Genomic DNA, 9,273 nt, shown 5'->3' on the forward strand with positions numbered 1-9,273 from the left:
TAAAGACCCCCGATTCTCCCTCCCCGTGCACGGGCAAGCCCAGGCAGGAACTCTCAGCAAGCCCCAGACGACATCAAACCCAAACTTTTTTTTTCCATTAAGACCAAAACGAAGAAAGTCCTGTCCCGTCCTGTATCATCCCCCCTCCGGTCCCCCACTTCCCGCACCCCCCCCCAGCATGGCAACGTGGCTTTGCCACTGTCAGCAGTTCGTTGAGGGAGTGGACAGGGAAAGCAGGCTGCATGCACTCCACCCACGAAAGGCTTGGGATCTTGATCCTAGCAGCAGCCACCAAGCCAGACCAAGTGGCAGCGGTCTGCTTGTGCCACACCATCGCAGGACTCCAGCTGGGTGGGCATTTGTGGGCAGCTTTGGCTTAGCTTTCAAATGGGGAAACTGAGGTTCAGCACGTTAAGAGGAAAGGGCTGTGGATAGTGCTGGTGAGTCTGATCCGAGCCTGTGGCCTCTCTAACTACATGCACCTCAGTCTTGGGAACTGCAGCAGCTGCATCTGTCCTGAAACTCTTAAGGTCAGGCCCTATTGCCCTAAAGTCCAACCCTGCCCCGTGGGCACCTCGAGCTGCTAGCACCTAGGGCCATAGAGAACAGAAGCGGGACTGACATGCCTGTAGACTCTTAGGACCATCCTGACTACAGGCTGAGGCAAGGGGTCCACACAAGAGACCAGCTTCCTCAAGAACATAATGCCTTGGGGATGATGCCAGAAGGTGGTCTCATTGTCCCAGACCAGCTCCCTAAAACCCTAAGGGTTTAACGGTCTTTCCAAGAGAATGTCACTTTCGTCTCCTCTTATCCAAAGGCACCATCTGTCTCTTGAGTCATGTTGCTGTGGTTTTATGGATGATCCTTGACCCTTGACTGACTAGAGAAGCACTTGAGGTGTGACCTCAACACCCAACCTACCCCTCCCCACGAACCAGTGTGTCTGGACTCTGGGTAGACTGGGTTAGGAGTGAGGATAGCAGTACGTAGATTATCTCGTAGCTGGTTAGGTCTTTGCCACACCTCCCACCTGAGTGCTCCTTGTAGGTCAGCTAAAGTGGTGTCAGAGAGATGTCAGGGAACTTGTTTGAGCTCAGTGTTGGCTGAGAACCTCATGGAAGGAAGTGGCTCAACAGTAGTCTGCAGCATGTTCCAGGGCGTGTGTGTGTGTGTGTGTGTGTGTGTGTGTGTGTGTGTGTGTGTGTGTGTGCGTGCATGTGTGTGCACATGCATGCATGTAGAAGATGTGTGAAGGGATGCTGCACACACACAGGGACCAGGAAGTTAAGAGCCACCTCTCTGGGGGCGTTAACCTGGGACTAAAAGCCAAGGCCTTGATTGACCCTGTCGCTTCTCATCACAGGTCACTAGTGCCCTTCTGGAAGGTTCTGGAGCTGCTCTGCATGTCTGAAAGAAGCCAGAAACCTCTGTGGCTTGCGTATGATTCTGGGAGGAAATAGGCCCCTCTTACAAAGACAAGTAGACCTGGAGAGGTGGAAGACTGGAGCCTTAACTTCCCAGGGCTTCCTGGGAGACTTTCCTCTCATGCTGGTCATTTGCAGCTTTACTGAGACAAGCAGGACAGGATCCATCTTCTACTGTGGAGGTTTTTAAAATTGAAACACAAAATGCCCATCTTCCTGTTTTCCTGGATTGGCTCTTCACCCATCCGATAAAGACTTATTATCTTATAAATATCAGATCCTGCTTCGGGCTCCCGAGGATCCCTTGGATAAGACCTTGACCTTGCCAGGCTACCGAGGTACTCCTCTCTCACCAGAGAACAGTTAGGATGATGCCAGGGCCAGAGTCTATCTATTTCTGCCAGCTGCTCCTGGAGAGACTTCCCCACCAAATGGTAAGATGTGATTTACAAGAGATGCCAGCAATTGTTTGTCACTGGTGTATTCCTCTCTCTCAGAGGGGTCCATTCAGCAACCGAGGGCAGGCTCCTGTCCTGCATGGAGCCCATATGGTCCACTCAGGGGCCAGTCATCCGAGGCACTTGTTACCAACCATTCACGGTGTTGCTGGGGTCAGAAAAGGCCAGATAGCTGCCCAGCCCAGGTAAGGAGCTAGGGGTAGGGGAGGCTTCAAGAAGTGTTGGAAGTGGGTTGGAGAAGTGGAGAGGAAGAGAAGGACTTCATTACTGGGGATGGCCAGTTTGAGGTCAGAAATATAGGAGCCAGGAACTGAGCTGCGGTGTGTGACAGTCCCCAGGGCAGTGGGATTAGGAAGGGAGGTCACAGCTCAACTGTTTTAGGAAAGCTAGCTGAGGAGAAGTGAGACAGGAGGCCTGTGATCAGGTGATTCTCCTTCATTGGAGGCAGGAAGCAAAGGACACAGAGATTCTGGGGGGGCAGAGGAGGGGAGAGCATCAGCTTTGTATTTCCTAGGTGAGGATGCCAGTGGGGGGAGAGGAGGGAGGGACTCGACAGGGATTCAGGAATTAGAAGGGCCTGGGATCAAGTCTTGGCCCTGATGGTGTTTGGTGTATGGGAGACAGTCGCTGAGGCCTTTGATATGCAGTGACTTTGTGGATGAATTGAAATGATTTCTTTGGTATTGACTTGATATGTGGGTAAGAAGACTCCTAGGATGCATGTGATAGCTCTACCCTGGGCCTGCTCCAGATCAGGTGGCTGCAGGCTCAAGATGTGTCTCTCCTAGTCCCCACCCCCCACCCCTTTTGCTTCACAGTCTGGATAGCAGAATCCAGGAAGTTCCTGGAGAAATAGCTGTGCCTGAGGCTAGGGAGATGGCTGTCTGTAAAGTGCTTTCCTTGGAAAAAGGAACTCCTGAGTTCAGTCCCCAGAATCTGTAAGAACACCATGTGTGATGATATGTATACATGCACACACACACATGCACATACACACATACACCCATGTACGCACATACACATACACATACACACATGTAAACATGCACACACATGCATATACACATATACAGTGCAAACAAATGCACACACAAACACATATGCACACAAATACATATACATGCACACACATATACACATGCACATACACATATACACATGCAAACATGCACACACATACACATATACACATACATATGCAAACAAATGCACACACATGCACACATGTACTCACGCAGGCATACACACAAGTGCACACACACACACACACACACACACAAAATAGTCATGTTTGGCTATTCCCTTATGTGCCTGTGGTCTCTTCTCTGGTATTCAAAGACCCAGATAGAGGCTGGACTACTAGACTGAGGAGTTCCTTGTCCAATCCACGTGCCAAGGGTGAGAAAAGAGAAAAGAGAGCGCGTACCTAGTTCCTCTGCCCCTCTGAGCTCCATAGTCCAAGATGTGAAATCAGAGCCTGGCCTTTGAGGTTGTTATAAATGTCTATTTGTCAGGGCAGGAGGGAAGAACAAACCTTATTTCAAAGTTTATTAGTTTGATTTATAATGTTCAAATATTTAGACACATGGCGCGTGGGCCTCCTTCATTGCATTTGCTTTGGGCCTCTCAAATGTCAGGGGTGGGTGTAATCACAGCCTGTGTTGCTGGTTTGTTTAAGGAACAGATGACATGGTGCCCTGGGCACAAGCCCAGGCTGTCACTATCCTCCCTTCCATCTCCACTGTCGCCTCTTGGAGCTTGTTCTTCCCTTTCTGTGAACACTTGTAAGAGCGGAAATTGAGAAAGTGTTTCCAGGTCTGGTACTGGCAACTGCACATCGGTCTCTTCAGCACATGCAGCATTAGAAGGAGGCCAGCAGTCACTGATCCAGTGGTGGTGTGCAGCCTTGAGGATCAGAGGAGAGCCAATGGATGCTGTGCGCCACCCTTCAAGGAGCCTTGATGGATGAGAGAATCCTGAGAAGGAGCCAAGCGATCCAGACCCCAGACTCAACATCGTCACTAATTAGGTTAGCCCATTCCACGTTTGGTACAATTGATTTCAGCTCTGGCCTTCTCTGACCCCAGTTCTGTGATACCCAGCACCCACTGCCTAGGATCCATCACCTCGGCAGTGGCAGGAGGTGGGGCTGAAAACCCACACAGCAGCACAATTCTGCACAGTGCAAATCTGGACCAGCAAGAGGACAAGGAAGTCTGAGGAAGAGAAACAGGGTAGCGAGGCCCACATGAGCTTTTGCTTTGAGACACTACTGAGCAAGGTGGGCTCCATATTGGAGGATGATGGCCTATTTATAGTAGGTACTGTTTTCACCTTGGTGACCAAATCCCAACAGAAGTAACCTAAGGGAAGAAGGGTTTACACAGACTCATGGTTCAGAAGATTACATCCATCATGGTGGGAAAGGCATGGGGTCTAAAGTGGGCTGGTCAGCTTGTAGTAGCAGAAGCTTATAGCAGTGACTTCTGGGTTGGTAGAGACCTGAAATGGATCTGGGTAATTATATATCTCAAAGTTATTATATATGTTCATAGTTGCCAAATTCCAAGAGCCACCCACATAGCCAACCTCCCCAAACAGTGCCACGAGCTGGGGACCAAGTGTTTAAACATGTGCTCCTATGCTGGACAATTCACATTCAAGCCCTAACATTGCTTGTCCAGTCCCGAGCTCTAAACTCACAGTAAGGTGATCCTACATAAGTAGGCAGGAAGAAATCTAGAGCACACCACCAAGCTAGAGAGGCCCAGGGGCTTCTCAGCTCCACAGCCTTCCTCCGACAGATCCAGCAGCTGATTAGTGCTGTCAGACACAGGCCTGATAAGTTGATTTCATTCCCGTCAGCCAGGCCCTAATAATGGATTTAAGGTGGGTCAGGGGCAAAATTGCTGCCTAATATGATGGATCAACCTAATCATTCTGTCACCAAGAAAACCTAGACATCAGCAGGGGATTCAGAGCTGGTCAGAGACCAGATAGTAAGAAATGTGAAGTGTTTGCCTATATCATGTAGAGAACAGGGGAGTCTGGGTGCCTTCATCTTTCAACCCTGAGTTTTTGGGAAGGGTATCCTGGTGACTCTGGTACTGCATGTGAGTTAGCTGCCCCGCTCTGTGCCTCTGCCCCTTGCTAATGTGCTGCTCTGAGCAAACCTTGTCAGACTTTAAGCTTCAGTTTCCCTATCTAAGCACCAAGGCTGCCTCTCTTCCATTGAGCATGGTTGTGAGGATTATAAACCAATGCTTATAAATGCCTGAAGTACCGGTTGGCTGGACACAGTCAAACACGAATGGTGTTCCTTATCTTGTCTGCCATGGAGGACACCTGAGAAAGGGTGTAGCTTCTTTCCAGTCTAGGTTAATGGCTAACAAGCAAATCCTCCCTAGCTGACAGAGCTGAGAATGTCTTAGCTGCCTTCTTTGCCCAGACCTGAGATTGACCTCTTTTGGAATCTGACACCAGAAAGACAGAACAGTACAGAATGGGGTGCTAACAGACATACCACAGTTTTGGGGCGCATGGATGACATGGAGCTCTCATCCTAGCTAAGGATGTATCGAGCCACTCTAGCAAGGGTCGCTGACTCACAGTAATGATCCTGCCTTTGTTTCTGTTTCACAGAGAACTGGATCCATAAAAGTGGGATCAAGAGAGCCAGACACACAGGGCTGGGCTTGCTTATCATACGGGAGAAACTGAGAAGCATGCACTTTGGCAGGGGTCATCAAGAGCCACCTCCAGCTAATGTTCCGATTTGGTACAGATTCAGCCTTCACTGAAGGTGGTCCTTCTGAAAGGGGGCAAATGAGGAAGAGGAGGAAAGAAAGGGGAAAGGATAAGGAAGGCTTCCTTCTACAGCGTCTGCCCTGTAAAGAGCTCACCAGTCTCCCCTATTCTGACCTCAGTTTCCCCATCCACTTCTTTAAAGGGGCATTTCTGAGCCCTTTAAAAATATGCCCATGGTATGGAAGGGGTTGGATTCTTTTTGAAGCTTTCTAAGAGTGAAAAAGCGACATGTTGTCAGTGCCTTGGTGTGACGGTAATCACTCCTCTCAGCCCCTACTCTTCCTAACCAGCTATTCCAGCTCTGGGTCCCAGCCATGCCAAATACTTAGGTCTATGACAGCAGAGTCTGACAAACTAGAGTAGGCCAAAGAACAAACAACAAAAACAACAAACAGGCAGAGGTCAGGATTAAAATATATGTTCTGGGTCCAGAGAGATGGCTGAGCCATTAACAGTGTATCCTGCTCTGACAGAAGCTGTGTCTTCTACCACACATGGAGGGAGGCCTGCAGGGACTCTCATACCCTCTTAGGGCCTTTGTAGGCATCTGACTCTCATGCATGCCCTCACCCTCTCTACACACACACACACACACACACACACACACACACCATTTAAAATAAAAAAGTAAAATTCTTTAAAACTCTTGTTTTGAACCTCTTCAGTTTCTTGCCCCCATTTGACCATCTCAGTCACAACCAAACATACTCACAGGAATGTATCCATAGCCAGCTGTGTGACTGGAAGCCATAGATCTGCTCAGATGTTCCCTAGCGCGCGCGCGCACGCACACACACACACACACACACACACACACACACACACACTTCAGATGTTTCCATTTGCAGAGACTAGAATTCATACACTCTCTAGTATACACACACATACTGCGGCCCTGGAGGACCTGTTTTTCCTATCACCTAGGACAAACTGATACTATGACACATCTCTATGGTCACTCATCTCTCATCTGCCTTCTTGGAGAAATTTCAAGGTCTGCAAGTTGTGGGATGGTCTGGAATGTTCCTTGTGCCAGCCCATAGTTGGAGTGTGAACGCTGCTGTGTAGGTGAATGTACATGAATGGTTTATGCTCTTATCTTCTGTGTCTGTTTTCCTCTATTACAGAAGGCATGGAGGATGCTGCTCCTCTCCAATCTGGAGACATCTGCGTCTTCTTCAAGATGTCAGCTTTGCTTGTCCCTGAGACATGATTTGGCCTTACTGGTTACCTGCTGACCAGAGAGCTCCCTTCAACTACAGTAAAGTGGATATTGTTGCCATCACTGATCCCTTTATTGACCTCAAATTACATGGTCTGTATGTTTTAGTATGACTGTATCCATAGCAAGTTCCATGACACAGTCGAGACTGAGATGGGAAACTTGTCATCAATGGAGAAGCCCTCTCCATGTTCCAGGAGCGAGATTCGGCCAACGCCAAATAGGGGGATGCTGGTGCTGGGTATGTCGTGAAGTCTGGCTTCCTCCCTGCAATGGAGAAGGCTGGGGACCACTTGAAGGGTGGGGCCAAAGGGTCAACATCTCTGCCCTTTCCACCGATGCCTCATGTTTGTGATGGGTATGAACCATGAGAAGTATGACATCTCACCCAAGATTGTCAGCCATGTTTCCTGCACTACCAACCATTTACCCCTTGGCCAAGGTCATTCATGACAAGTTAGGCATTGTAGCAGGACTCACGACCACAGTCTATGCTGTCACTCCACTCAGAAGACTGTGGATAGCCTCTCTGGGAAGCTGTAGCATGAGGGCCATAGGACTTCCCAGAACACCTGCATCCACGGGTGTTGCCACAGCTGTGGGCAAGGTCATCCCAGAGCTGAACAGGAAGCTCACTGGCACAGCCTTCCCTGTTTCTGTCTGCAATGTGTCTGTCATGGATCTGACATGTCACCTGGAGGAAGCCAAGTATGACAACATCAAGAACGTGGTGAAGCAGGCATCGGAGAACCCTTTAAAGGGCATCCTGGGCTACACCGAGGACCACGGATCCTGCAGCTTTAACAGTGACTCCTGCTCTACTGTCTTTGACAATGGGGCTGGCATTGATCTCATTGGCAACTCTGTAAAACCATGTCCTGGTATAAGAGCAAACACAGCTATAGCAATGCAGTGGTGAAACTCGTGGCCTACATGGCCTCCAAGGAGTGTGAAGTCCTGGACCACCATCCCATCAAGGACATGAGAGGAAGTGAGAGGCCCTAAGCTTCGGAGGAGTCTCTGTCCCAACCAGCCGGAAACACTGAGCATCCCTCACAGACCCCAGAAGAAGGGGAGGGGCATGAGAAAACGCACTCTCTTGAATACCATCAGTAAAGTTCACTGAAGTCCTTCCAAACCCTCCCACCAAAAAAGGCATGGAGGGAGAGGGTCTGACCCACTGACGCAGGAATGTTCTGGAAGAGCATTTATGAGGTGGATTCAGGGTAAACTGGGCCTTTTGTCTTCTGTACTAGGAATGAGACAGGGTGAGAAGAGAGGCCCAGGAAGCAGTGGCGGTTTCCTGGGCTACCTTATTCACCTCTGTGGAATGGAAGCTGGCTGCCTCATCCCTAACCTGATTATAGCAAGCCAGAGACAGATATCTCTCCTCTTCTTAATGGGCCTTTATGACCTCTCTCCTCATTTCTAAAGGCTGACGGGGGGCTGTGGGTTATATTGTCTTCATTTTCTGGAGATCGGGAAGGGATAAACTGTGACACAGCCAAGGCTGGATAAGTGCCTCCTGCAGTGCTTTTGGTCTTAGCCAGGCACAGGAAACTGCCCGTGTGCCTTGCTGTGCCCTCCAGCCCCAAGTGTGCAGCAGTCTGGGTTCCTGCCCAGGTTGACTTGTCCCTCCCATGTATTCTTCCCTGGCCTTAAGCTCAGGCTCCTGCGAGAGACTAATGAGTGTTTCTGCTCTGTAGTTACAAGTCAGAAAACACAACTGGCTCCCCGCTCGTCCTGGCTCAGGCTGTGGAGCTCTCTGCACCTGGTGTTTGGAACCCTGTGAGCCGAAGAACCAGGCTGAGGAAGGAAGCACAGGGCTAGTGCATTTCCTGGACCTGACATCATCTCTCCTGGGCCAGTACTTTTGCCTGAGGGAAGGAGACTTGAGGTAGTCTCTGGCTCAGAAACCCTGATTAGGCCTGAGTCACTCTCTCCATGAGCTTGTGTGGGAAACTACTTTGGCTGAAGTGTGGGGTGAGGCCAGGGTTTGCAGAAAACAAATGGGGGGGGGAACCTCTAAAGACAAAGAGGGGTTCCCAGCTCCATGGAAAGCTGAATTTAAAGCAACCAAGGGCCCAAAGCCGGACAGCCTATTCTGATATAAAGAAAAGCCTACAATGCACTAACTCGAGGCCTAGCCCATATGCCCCCACTTAGCCTGCTCCCCAAGGCACACAAGGAATCAAAGGTAGCTACCCCAGGAGCTCAAGGGACTGAACTGGCTATTCTCTCCCCCTGGGTGGGCAGGCAGCAGGATGTCCATGGTTGAGGGGAAGAACTAGCCACAGGTAGGAAGAATGATGTGGGGTGAGGATCCCTTCTTCCCTGTGTTCCCTCTCTGAAGAGGACA

Source organism: Rattus rattus, chromosome 12, assembly GCF_011064425.1.
Source record: "Rattus rattus isolate New Zealand chromosome 12, Rrattus_CSIRO_v1, whole genome shotgun sequence".
Taxonomy (NCBI): Eukaryota; Metazoa; Chordata; class Mammalia; order Rodentia; family Muridae; genus Rattus; species Rattus rattus.